The following is a 13,914-nucleotide window of genomic DNA, read 5'->3' on the forward strand; positions in this document are numbered from 1 at the left end:
CAGAAAGCTGGGAGGGTGGCAGTGACCGCACTGGGCTGCCTTAGCCCCTCCCTCAAAAGGCCCCTCCGTTTCAGGAACTTCTGCTGGCTGCTACCAGTGAGGATCCAGCTGGTGGCGCTTCTCTTTGCTCACTTGTGGAAGCTGGTAGGGTCAGGGGGAGGCCTCAACCCAAGCCAATCACTCCAGGCCAACACCAAGAGTGTTTGGATGGTGCACCTAGTTATCAGCATTACCTCAATGCATTCCATGTCCCTATTCAGTCTTGAAGCTCACTGGAGTCCTCTGGGTGGGCCTAACCCTAGAATCTGAATGGTGGACCATCTACATACTGATGATACTGAACTCATCCTTTCTTGATGAGTTCAACTGCTCCCCAAGCAGTTTGCTCTGGATGTTTAAAAGTGTGTGTGTGTGTTTCAGTTTGTCTTTGGTTTTTGAGTTTTTCTGCTCGGCTTTTAATCTTTTCACTTAATCTGCTGCTGTTTCAAATTGTATATGGATCCAGCCAGTGTTCCAGCCATCGCTCCTTCTTTGTTCTATCACCTTCAACTCTACAGAAAACAAAGGGGTTGATTGACTCTTCCTCATGTCAGCCATGCCAGTCATCTATCAATTCCTCCAGTCAACCAAATTTCAATCCCTATCCTGACAACTATACTCCTCAGACAGGGCACTGCTGAGAGTACTGCATGCCTCAGAGGTGTGTTTAACATGTAGTAGAAACCAGGTTTTTATTGTTCCAGCTCCAGTCCTCTGGAATAGGTTACCAGCTGAAATTAGACTCGTGCCTAGACATGTTTCGGCATTCTTAAAGGACTAGAACTCAGGAAAACCCAAGGATGCCGGACTTCTATTTTCCCATTCTGGCTCATCCAGTTCCTACCACTGTGCCTTTCTCACCCCACCATTGACGACCCTGGAGTCCAGGTTCCACCTCCAGTTAACGGATTTCAGGTAGCAGGTGCTGGGCATTTTGGAGAGCTGCTGCCAGCCAAATTAGACACCACTGGGCTATGTGGACAAATAATCTGACTTCATACGTCCGAGCGTGATGTCCCCCACTACTAGCACTTAAATAATCTGTTTATATTATTAGAATGAAAAGCTAAAGTGTGGTCACACTACTTCAATACCGTATTTGACGCGCCTAGTTTTTGGAAGAGGAAAACAAGAAAAAAAATATTCTGACTCGCAGAAGCCAGAACAGCAAGAGGGATCGCTGCGCAGTGAAAGCAGCAATCCCTCTTGCTGTTCTCAGTGGCGTAGCGTGGGTTGTCAGCACCCGGGGCAAGGCAAGTAATTTGCGCCCCCTAACCCGTGGATTTGCACCCCCTAACCCTAACCCCCAGATGTTGCGCCCAGTGCGGCCGGCCCCCCCTGCACCCCCCACGCTACGCCACTGGCTGTTCTGGCTTCTGGGATAGCTGCGCAGCCTGCATTCACTCCATAAGACACACACACATTTCCCCTTACTTTTTAGGAGGGAAAAAGTGAGGCTTATGGAGCAAAAAATACGGTAAGCTCTTTTAAGTGTCTCAACAGCGCTTTCCAAAGGATAAGTCTTTTCTGACTGGATAAGGTTTATTTACATTTAAATGATATGCAAGGGGGGGGGCGTAACCAGAGATTGCATTAGATCTAGACACACCCGTCTACTGATGAAAGGTTTCTTCTGTTTGTGGAAGGAGCTCAGATCCAGCTCGCACGCAAGGGAGAGGGGAAGGCACTAGAGGAGGAAAGAGGGATCTGTGAAAATCATGCCCACCCCCTTCCACCTGTGGAGGTGTTTCATGACCTGCTAATTTAAACATCTTTTAAACTGCTGACATAAAAAAGATAAATAGACTTTCATTTTATTATCCATGCCAAAAGCTCACTCTAACTTTGCACAAATATCCAGGTCACTGGGGGGGGGGGATATTCTGTATATTCACCACCCCCTTTTGTATAAATAAATGCTTTGCATTCTGAAATGCAATCTTTATTACATTTACATAGAACTTGCATTCAAATACTGTACATTTTTAAAAGATTAAAAACAAACAAGGCATGAAATGGGGCCATTAAGATTGCTTTCCTCTTGGACTGAGAGGATTTGAGGGACACGGCTAGATCAAGAGATTGAAAACGAAGGCCGATTATTTGGAAGATATTGCCTGTGGGATTAAAACAAGAGCGATGAATGGATTCAGGCTGAGTGAACAGAGGGAGAATCCCAGATGTGGAGGTCATTGGCTCTTCTATGCCGTTAATACGAAAGCAGTGGCATCGTGTCACATAGAAGGAGAATGACTTTAGGTACCGTTTCAGCAGATGAAGACCTAGGAGGTGATAAGCAGCACAGAATGGTTATTCACACAGCACTTATAAATGGCAGAGAAGGTCCATGATATATATTTAACTCTTATGTCTTAAGATATACAGCGGTACCCCGGGTTAAGAACTTAATTCATTCTGGAGGTCTGCTCTTAACCTGAAACTGTTCTTAACCTGAAGCACCACTTTAGCTAATGGGGCCTGCTGCTGCTGCTGCGCCACCGCTGCACGATTTCTGTTCTCATCCAGAAGCAAAGTTCTTAACCTGAGGTAATATTTCTGGGTTAGCGGAGTCTGTAACCTGAAGCATATGTAACCCGAGGTACCACTGTACATGGATAATTGCAGAACATTTAACAATTCCGCAGGAGACACCTTGTACTGTACAGCATGGGAAACCTGAGTCTCTTGAGCTTGTATGTGACTTCCTACACCCATGCAAACACCTTCCCTTCCTTCTTCCTGCTCTTTCAAGGAAGAACATAAAGGATGAGCACAGCTAGCAAACTAAGCAACTATGAGACCAGCAGTGCAGCAGGTCTTATTGAGTGGGGAGAGCCTCATGGAGAGAACAATGTCTGTCCGTATCAATGGTTCTAAAAACAGATGTAACTTTAGATTCTCATTCAAATCTGGGCAGATAATGATGACTTAGGTTGGGAATTATTATCAGCATGGACTAGCCTACTTTCAGGCATGCAGTTATATGTTTGGGCTTGGATCTGAAACTCCCTTCTGTGTGCAGAAGGTACCTTACTTTCAGAGGAGGGCTTGTTTTGTGTCTTGCATTGCTTGAGAAAAGTAAAATAAAAAAAAAGACAATTTCCTATTTGTTCAACACTTCCTACAAGCAGCTGGATTTCTCTGTAACACTGAAGAGTACTGCACCAACTCTTCTGCTAGAGTTGAGGAAGGGTTTGCAGAACACCATCACTTGTGGTGGGGTTTTCCTTGTGATCATTCATCCCCTGAGGTGCAATATGTGAAAACCGCAAGCAGGAAGAGCACCAAGTTGTCTGCAATACAGAGACAGGAAGGTATGTTTTGGTTCTAAATTTAGGATTGAATATCCTGGCTTTTGCTCATTGCTTTTGCCTTCTGCTGTCTACTTATTCACTCCCTCATCTGGGTTTCTGTATATGGCACCCAGCACAATAGGCTCATGGTTTCAACTGAGACAGAAATGGTAGGAATAGTAATGGCAAAAACTTCTGTTGTAACAATTCTGTTTACAAGGTTTCTGTTGCAAAAACCCAGAAAAATACAATAACTTAAAGAACATATGATTTACTGCATACTTTATTCATATTTTATCATTCACACACAGTTTCCAGTGGGAGGAGGGCCAAACTGGACAGTAACAATACTTGTGAGATGCAGGAACAATGAAGCTAAACTAAAAAACAGAAATGGAGGTGATGATTGAAAGTAGAAACTCAGCGGCAGGGAAAGACAGCTCAAATCATATTAGCTTTAAGGTAGCCACTTACAAATACATCACCAAAAAAGAAGACTTACATTTGCCTAAAATGTGCACCTGCTGATTCATATGTACAGTGGTACCTCTGGTTATGAACTTAATTCGTTCCGGAGGTCCGTTCTTAACCTGAAACTGTTCTTAACCTGAGGTACCATTTTATCTAATGGGGCCTCCCACTGCCACCACGCCACTGCCATGTGATTTCTGTTCTCATCCTGGGACAAAGTTCTTAACCTGAGGTACTACTTCCGGGTTCGCGGAGTCTGTAAGCCAAAGTGTTTGTAACCCGAAGTACCACTGTATAGTATAAATCTGGATATAATTGTTATAATTTGATCAGAAATGCAGTGAATATCATCTTAGTGGGGAAGATTGTGACAACTGACCATTTGACTTGTGCGCCTGCCCATGTGCTGTGTTGATGGGCTGATTCCAGGCCCCGATTCAGGCAGTCCATCGACAGGAGGGTGCCTCTCCAATAAAGGACTGTGCTCTGAGTCTCTTGCAGACCTTTGCCTTCAATGGACAGCTATTCTCTGTAAAGTAGGACACATGGAAACTGACTGCATTCAATCACTCTTTCCTAACTCAAAAGCATACCCCCCCCCACCTGCTTTCTCACTTGTGCAGAAAGATACATCTTCTGTCCGGGGGGGGGGGGGGCTGGGAGCAGTATCTTGAAGACAATTTTGAGACAAAAGTGGAGAAAAAGGTTAAACAACCTCTCACACTGAATCCGCCAACCAATATTTTTAAGTCAAGAAACTTAAAGGATAACGTATAGTTTTGACTGCAGATTCTGTTCACAGCAAATTTTAGATTAGACAAAGCCATTGAAAACAATGGGGTCAAGAAGTGTCCCCAAGTCTGTTGAGCTGTGAATGTTGTCTGTCTTCCCTTGTTCAGGTGAAAGAGGACCTGGCTGCTGTCATCTTCCTATACCGGCACAATAGGAGGTCTGTGGTTTTCTTAGCCTCTGGACCCTACAAGTTGTTGAGGGTTGCTAGGAAGTATTTTGGAGTCTTTGTTCTTTTCTATGAGCTCCCCATTTGTATATACAGTACCAACATTGCCATGGAAAACTTTGTTACATTGCAGTTTGGTATCTCACTTCAGGACAAAGCATCAAATTGAATGACTGGTTGGAGCAGTCTGCTACTGTTTCAATTGATGAGGGAAATATGTAGCCTGCCTTATATTGACCCCATTCTGGTGTGTGTGTGTGTGTGTGTGTGTGTGTCTGTCTGTCTGTCTGTCTGTCTGTCTGTCTGTCTTTGTAGCTACACCTGAAGAGTCTTGCCATGCTGTGAAGCTGTTAAAAACACCAGCACAATAGTTGGCAAAGCTAAAATATTGTTGTACATGAATGTGTTGTGTGAGTAAAAATGCAAATTTATGCTTGAATTGCATAGAGTTAATTTAGCTTCCTAGTGCATGGACGGTGAGTAGACACAGTTCAATGGAGGTTTCCTTTTCCACTGGACCTGACAATAATTGGTCAGATTAAAAGGCTGGGATTTTAGCTTCAGTGAGAAAGAGGAAAAGCACTAAACAGGCAGGGGCACCTGTGGTGGGAGAGTTTTCTGGTAGGCATGCTGCAGCCACGGCACATGGGGTTGTTTGGTTACGTATAAAGTAAATATAAAGTACAGTGGTACCTCGGGTTATATACGCTTCAGGTTACAGACTCCGCTAACCCAGAAATAGTGCTTCAGATTAAGAACTTTGCTTCAGGATAAGAACAGAAATCGTGCTCCAGCGGTGCGGCAGCAGCAGGAGGCCCCATTAGCTAAAGTGGTGCTTCAGGTTAAGAACAGTTTCAGGTTAAGTACGGACCTCCGGAACGAATTAAGTACTTAACCCGAGGTACCACTGTATAAAGTATAGCCTGCCTTTATGACGTTCTAGACACTAAGACAGTTACAAAAATGGTGAAAGAACTGTAGCAAAACTCTAACATATTCAACATTAAGCACTACCATTCTCTCTCTAAATTAGGCTGCTTAAAATTAGTATAAACTTTAAAACTTAATGTTGCAAACCATCTCTATGCATAAAAACACTATATAGAACACTTGACACAAAATATTGAATAGAATAATGCAAAATGTTATAATGCAAAATGTTGCTGGCTGGTGAGCGTGGGGTTTGTGAACACAGTTGGTGGTTCTTCTGCATCTGTGGTTGCAGCAACACATGGTCAAGAGTTGCTCTTTAAGGTATGCAAAAAGAGGCATGGTCCAAAGTCAAAGCAAAATGAGAGGCACCTGTCTAACAGTGCTGAAAAACATTTTTTTGCATGCCCAAAGTCAAATACATATTCATGCTAATCTTTCTCAAGAATGATAGATTTGTGTAAATATTTTCTTTAATTAAAAAGACACTTTCATAAAATATCACCGTGATTACAAAAGGAAGAAAAATGCAATCCAGGGTAGTCCCAGTCTAGTTTTTGTGGTGCAATTTGCTGCACTTCCATTATTAAGGCTAGCAGGTTAGTCATGCTGAAGACATGGTCCTGTCGCTTGTTTGTTGCTTTAAATGAAAAAGCAGAGCTGTCAATAATTTAATAGGAAACTAAACCAGTTTATGCCATGGCAAGTTCTTGCTGGGGATTACATTCATCAGGTTCCTCCCCTTCTGCTTTAAAGAGCTTGCAGACATGGGCGCACCCACACAGGAGAAATATAAAGATGGGTACTTAGCTTCTAAGGAACCAAAAACAAAACAAATTGTTTCTGCTAAATATTCACAAAATAGTGGGAAATCTGGGGACAATGTGCTACCTTTCATGAATGATGTAAATAGAAGAATTTAGATGTTTTTTTCTATATTCTTGTTCAACCACTTTCTCCCCAGCTCTGCATACTGCAAGAGATGACCCATAAGTTTTAGGAAACCATATTTCCTCAGTGCCACAAAGGAAACCCTGCACTTAATGAAAAATATTTGCTTCCTTCATAATTACTTGCAATGAAATAGCCATCTCAAAAGACCTGTAGTAAGCTCCCCACCCCACCCCTTGTATTTTCCACCCCTTCTCTTCTCTTAGATCTACAACCTTGCCTGCGTTAGTGAGAAAAAGCTATTGCAGGGGTATCTGTTGGAAGGATTAATGGGGAGATGGGGTGGGCTTGTTTGATGCCCTATCCTCCTACTTCCATCAGAATTTGCTCATGAGCATGTGCAGTACATGCTCATACTTTGTTTTTTGCCCATATTCCCTATCCAATTTCTATTCAAAAGGTAGACAAGGGGTGATATGATAGCCATGTTCAAATATATAAAAGGATGTCACATAGAGGAGGGAGAAAGGTTGTTTTCTGCTGCTCCAGAGAAGCGGACATGGAGCAATGGATCCAAACTACAAGAAAGAAGATTCCACCTAAACATTAGGAAGAACTTCCTGACAGTAAGAGCTGTTCGACAGTGGAATTTGCTGCCAAGGAGTGTGGTGGAGTCTCCTACTTTGGAGGTCTTTAAGCAGAGGCTTGACAACCATATGTCAGGAGTGCTCTGATGGTGTTTCCTGCTTGGCAGGGGGTTGGACTCGATGGCCCTTGCGGTCTCTTCCAACTCTATGATTCTATGATTCTATGGTTCTATGATTCTATGAAATCAAAATTCTGTAAATCTGAGGATCAGATTCTGATATATGTCATTTAGTACCTACGTAATACAAAGAAGGAAAGGCAAAGGTTGTGTTTATTAAGGCAAATCCGCAGTGGTGCAGAATGCTTAGAAACTTGGCTTTCCCTCTCCCTTTGTAGTCAGTGCTCTGAGCATGGCTCTTCTGCCAAATCAGCAGCAGGAATTGTCTCAGGTCATGCATGTGATTGGACTCGTCCAAAGAGAAAGGAAGGGAACTGTAAACCTGCAGCTGTGGGAGCCGAGAGGATTTTTCTGAGCCTGGTACGGTTTGTGGGGGAGCGAAGGGGTTAAGAAGTATGCATGGCAAACATAGTGATGTTACTGCAGAGAATCTTTGTTCTCTCCCTGGGAGCCACCTTGCCCTAGAATGCTGGAAATGCACAGCATGGCTATAGCAAGTCACTTTGTACATGCTTTGGATCTGGTGTGCCTGTGGACACAGTGGCGTAGCGTGGGGGTGCGGGGGGTGCGGTGGCACCGGGCGCAACATCTGGGGGTTAGGGTTAGGGGGCGCAAATCCACGGGTTAGGGGGCGCAAATCCATGGGTTAGGGGGCGCAAATTACTTGCCTTGCCCCGGGTGCTGACAACCCAAGCTATGCCACTGTGTGGACACATGAGTGGGATTGGAGGGCAGGGGGACACACACTTGCTCTCACAGAAAGCGTACAATTCTGACATTTCTCCTCTAGGGATGAGGGAGTTTGATGGCCTGGACATTGGAAATCGTTGTGCTGGTATTAAAATAGGGCAGGCTGCAGAAAAATGATGGTTATGGGCCACCTGAAAACATTACTGTTAAGGAAAATATGGTAAAGGAAAATGATGCCACACTGACTGTGTGGGACTGTGAGTGGCCCAAGGTCACCCGGTGAGTTTCATGGCTGAGGGGGGATTTGAACCCTGGTCTCTTACGTCCTAGTTTACCAGTCTACCACACTGGCCACCACAAGGTGAACTCGGGGCAGGCTTCTACCATAATAAATGGATTAGTCTTTAAGTTGCACAAGACTCTCTTGTTTTTTCTGCAACAGACTAATGTGGCTACCCCTCTCAGAATTGTTATCAAGGAAATGTAGCACTAAAAATCTCAGATTTGATATTTTATTGTCTTTGAAAGAGAATCTGAAGGTTCAACTTCACCAAAAGCAACATGTATTTAGGTTAACCCATTTCAAAAGCATGGAAAGAGCTCAGTAATGGGGAAAACTGCCCTCGGCTCTACATGAAGTAGCTGTTTAATGGAGATTTTAAAGCTCAGGCTGAAGAAGCGTTTGCCATTGATGCTTCTCCTACCAGCAGGTTGAACTATATTGCTGAGAGGGGGCCGTGCAGGCTTGAAATTCCACTAAATAAGCTTATTAATGCCCACAAGTTATTCCAAATTGCAGTGCTGAAGCTATCCTAAGAGTTATTCCTGTATGCATATTGTTATTGCGGGGGGCAGCAATTAGTCGGGTTTAGCTTCCTTTGGAAGGAGCTCAAAGAAGGCTTATGGCATCTGTAGCATTTCAGTTTATTTACAAATATACAAACACAGCTTAAACTCTGCAACCCAAGATAGGTGAAAAGGTAGTACGGCAACACCTGGCTACTTTAAATAAATTCAAATCTCCAGGGGCTGGTGAGCCGCATCCAAGGGTACAAAAGAAGCTTGCGGATGTAATCTCAGAACCTTTGCCCATGATCTTTGAGAATTCTTGGAGAACAAGTGAGGTCCCTGCCGACTGGAGGCGAGCAAATGTTGTCCCCATCTTCAAGGGGGGGGGGGGAGACCTAGGTAATTTACCGACCGGTGAGCTTGACATTGATACTAGGGAATGTACTAGAATAGATAACTCAACGGTCAGTCTGTGAGCATTTAGAAAAGGTTGCTGTGATTACTAATCAAACAAGCAAACAAACAAACAAGTCATGCCAGATATCCATCTCTCTCTCTCTCTCTCTCTCTCTCTCTCTCTCTCTCTCTCTCTCTCTTGGATGGAGTTACAAGCTTGGTGGATCAGGGGAATGCTGTGGACATAGTGTATCTTGATTTCAGTAAGGTGTTTTTTTTTACAAAGTCCCCCATTATATTCATACAAGGAAGCTGGTAAAATGTGGGTTGAATAGGCAACTGTTAGGTGGATTTGCAGCTGGTTGACTGAACAAACCCAAAGAATGCTCATTAATGGTTCCTTGCCATCATGGAAAAAAGTGGCAAGTATTCATCTATCCGTACCCCATTATTTCTTGTGAGAACCAGGAAGTAGTGGGAGACATTTTGGTCAGTTACTAGGCAACCACCCATATGGCTTTCCTGCTGTTCCTCCTTTCATGGTTATGGGCCTGAAGACTTGCTGGAATGAAGTAGGCTGTAAAATTAAAACTGTGGTGACAACCACAACCCACTTAGTAACTGTCCAGGGGCCTATTTACCATGGAGGGTGGGGAGGAGCCAGCTGGGGGACCCATTTGACCCAGTGCTTAGCTCATATTCTCCAACATGTCCCAGAGGGAAACCGGAATGCACATCTTTCAGGGTCACAATCTCATGTTAGAGCATGGCCCCCCAAAACGGGATGTCCCAATTAAATTGGGGCAGTTGAGGGGTATTTATTATAGGTGTAGCTTATGCATTCTCTAAGCTAGCTGTTAACTCTGCAGTTAGCTCCTTCTGTGGTCCTAAATTGCCTCTTTAAAAGCCCCAGGCCGAAGTGGATCCTCATATGAAAATGCCCCTTTCCTGAAATGTTACATTTTCCAATACTGCTCTGTTAGAGAAATTAGGTTCCCCATCCAGGCTACAGAAACTTGACCATGTGACATTTTCTGTTTCAGCCCTGTTTTTCTGGCACTCACTTCCAATTGCTTCTCTTTGTATCAGGTACTGAAGGTCAATGTTGAACCCATGGTAGTGTCTTGGGCCACTATATTCTACTCCCAGCAAGGGATTATCATTAACCCCAGTTTGTAAACAGATAGGGCCTAAGTGAGCGCAAGCGTAAATCAGTGTGAAGGGAAGTGACCACGTAAAATAGGTTCCTGGAGAATGGTATGAATTTTAAACAGGACATTTGAACAAACCATTCAAGGCTAATTCACATGTTGCAGTCCTGATGTGGGAAGCCCTGACATGCTTCTTCTGGCCAGTGACCCCACATGGTGACTGCAACAGCTGAGAGAAAGGCGTGGAATAAATGGCCTTGCACTCTGCAATCCTAGTGGAGGCTGGTGCTGCTATGAAGAAAGCTCTCGATGGTTCTCTCTAGGCATTCAGCCTGGACACATAACAGCAAAAATGTGTCAGAGAATAGGGGTGTGCCAGGTTGCCAGGCGGACTTACAAGCTACCTCCATGATAAACACAAAGCCTGGGCTGGAGTGGGCAAGTCCAGTACATTCAGAAACATAGGGAGGCAATGAAGCGCATGTTTTTGCCTCACCCCCTATGACTTTGTCCCTTGCAAGTCAAGACTGAACTCCAGAAGAGGGCTAATGCAACCAGGGTGTCCGTGGTGAGAGGCTCACATAAATTATGGCACCATAACATAAAGTGTTTTCCACAGCCTCTTGTCTGGAGCATTACCCCCACAGTTTTCCAAGATAGATGCCTTTTAAATTTGTGCTACATCGTTTCGGTGACTAAACCTGAATATAGAGAGTGTTGGTGTTTATGCTACATGCATCAAAATGTGGCCTGTTCCAAGTTCCTACTGTAGATTTTCTCTACCTTCCACTCCCCTCGAGGCAAAAAATTATTGTGAAGTCTTCCTGCAGGATTGCAAAGTCCTAATAAGCTCTGTCAGTTTCTGCTAGTCTGGGCCACACACTGGATGATGCGGGTACTGAACTGTTAAATGCAATAAATCAAAGCCGTATTCTCTGTTCCCAAACTCTTCCTTTGATGGGCATATTCAATGGGGCAGCTGAGGCTTCAGCCAAATCCATTTGCCAGTACAGTACAGTAACTGGAACACATCTTATTGAGAAAGCATCAGGATCCACAATTGCACCATGCAGACAGTAAAATCCATGTCCCAAAAACGACAAGGATCTTCTCTAGGTCAGAAGCCATGGTCATAAAATGAATGTACCTCACAGTGTGGTTGTTCACAATTTATGTTTCTTTGACCTTTGACATTCCAGTGCAACTAGTCACACTTAACTATTCACAACAAGGGCTATTATTTATTATAGCACAAAACACTGTTGGGTTCATTTTTATAACTCATTTAGATCTTCAGGTGTTGAAAAAGATGAATGCTTATAACTGTCAGAATAGAACTGGACATCTTGATCAACACTGAGGGACACACCAGTCACAACATCAGTTTATTGCCCCCATTAGGAATGCTATCAATTTAGCACCCAATTCAAAACAAAGCACTTTTCAACCTAGAGTGGCAATTCCAGACTAAATTGCTGGTGCGGAAGCAACCCCTTTTGTGTTTTAGCTCCTGCTGGGATAATGTATCATACTAAGAAGACATCTTAGGAATTTATATGCTGCCCTCTCAGGATAGCTTACAGCAATAATAAAAACAAATTGAAAATAATGGAGGAAAACAGGTCAATAAAACAAAAACAGCATAAAAACAAATGACACTAATTAGGCAGGAGCAGACTGAAAGGTGTGGAAAAATTAAAAAATGAAAGTCTTCACCTGGCATTGAAGACATGAAGGTAGGTACCAGGTGACCATCTCAGAGGAGGAGTGCAACCACGAAGAAGTTATTTTCATCCGTTGCCCCCTCCCACCCCTGGAGGCACCTGAATAAGGGCCTCCAAAGATATTAAGGTCTGGGTGAACCTTAATGCAAACATGTGAAGTCAGTCTTCTTCTTCTTCTTCTTCTTCTTCTTCTTCTTCTTCTTCTTCCTCTTCCTCTTCCTCTTCCTCTTCCTCTTCCTCTTCTCAACAACCACATTGCATGTTAAGGAATAGTGAAGGAAATTTGATGGATCTCTCCACTGTTCTACATACATTATCACATATTTCGGCAGCATAATTTAGTTAAATATAGTAATCCACATGTGTCTGAAAATGTATTTTCAGAGATTACTGAACCATAAAAATCTCCCTCTTCCCCATTGCCATCTCTGACTTGACCATGATATGCAACATTAAATGATAATCCTGAGTTGTTTGCTCCATATACCATCTTAGCTGCTAAAATATAATGCTTATAATCACAGGATTAGGACCTAATAGGAGGATCGGGCGACAGGCAGTGCCGCAGAGAGCATGCAAGAGGGTACTTTTAAAATGTTCTCCAATCAAGAGATGGCTGAGAAAGGTCATGGAAATCAATGTTTTCAGCTCATCAGAATTTTAGTTTGCAATCACTAACTGATGGAGGCTTTAGGGTAACGCCACAAGCTTAATGGTTTAGGGAACATGCATAGTTATAAATAAAAAAATCAGATCTCATCTTTCTCCCTGAAGCAAACATTGACACAAAAATGCAGCTTAATATTGAATTAGCAACTGGTCAGAACTGCTGTTTCTTGCTGACCATGTTAAGCTGAATTTGTGGGTTTACATCAAATGGCCATTATGTGTTAGATATCTCATGGGAATCATGAGCAAAAGCAAACCTCAAGTGTGCAGAATTATCCCCCAGATGACCTTGTGCTGTGGTTGTATTCTGGCATGGCTGATCCATTTATAGCGTTGGTTTTTATTCTTAATCTTAGAAAGAAGTACTGTTATCACTGAAATATAAATGCAAATATTATGAAACATATAAAGCACAGGACTAAAATATCACATATTCCCCATGCAATAGCAATTGGACAGACTACCATCTTCCAAAAGAACAAGAAAGGTATGCCCTTCCTGGGTGTTTCATGGCCAGGTGCTACACCTGAGGCTAATGAATGGTATTAATGCTACTACATTTTCAATGACATAAGGACGGTTTGTGCATTTTGAATGGGTTCTTAATGTAACACGGAGATTTTATTCAGCTGAGAAGCAACTAGTAAATTTCTTTAACTCAATAAACAACTCTTCCAGTGACAATCCACACGCTTCTTCCTTTTGGAAGGGGGAACCTGCTATTGGTCATGGAGCATGCTGAGCATCTTCTCTTGTGAGCATCTTCTCTTGTGTGCCAGCTATGGGAGTTTCCCATTGGGCAATAATCACAGAGGGTCCCATGACTGCTGCTGTGGGTCAAGGCTGTGAAGGAGGGCCTCATGCATTTCCAGCAGTGTGGGAGCTGCTTCAGCATATGGAACCAGGAGGGCAGCATTGATCTTTCTCATTGATAAATTCTGAGAGCCCTGTCCACACAGTCACATCCATTGTGTGCACAGCCCTGCAGTGTAGAATCACACCGTGAGGCAGCACTCCCTGCATATGAATCAAACCCTTGCTGGTTCTTCAAGAACTATAACGCAGGTACAGACTATAATTAGAAAGGTCTTACAAAGCTTCTGAAAGCTACCCTGGCCTTGTTTAGACTTAACACTAAACTATGGTT

The 13,914-nt window shown here is 43.4% G+C and overlaps 1 protein-coding gene across 26 annotated transcripts in view; it reads left to right on the plus strand.

Annotated features, from left to right (window-relative positions):
* The window catches only part of PCBP3 (poly(rC) binding protein 3), a gene marked incomplete at both ends in the record, with an annotated part of 77,163 nt that overhangs the window by 13,575 nt on the left and 49,674 nt on the right, over positions 1 to 13,914 (plus strand). The window contains one exon of one of the 26 annotated variants that reach the window (XM_083474394.1): positions 13,812 to 13,832. The exons of the other annotated variants lie outside the window; for them this stretch is intronic. Of the gene's footprint in view, positions 1 to 13,811; positions 13,833 to 13,914 lie in introns of those variants that run through there. 26 annotated transcript variants of the gene reach the window in all.

The sequence above is a fragment of the Podarcis liolepis genome, assembly GCF_965112155.1.
Source record: "Podarcis liolepis genome assembly, chromosome: 1".
In the NCBI taxonomy this organism is placed as follows: domain Eukaryota; kingdom Metazoa; phylum Chordata; class Lepidosauria; order Squamata; family Lacertidae; genus Podarcis; species Podarcis liolepis.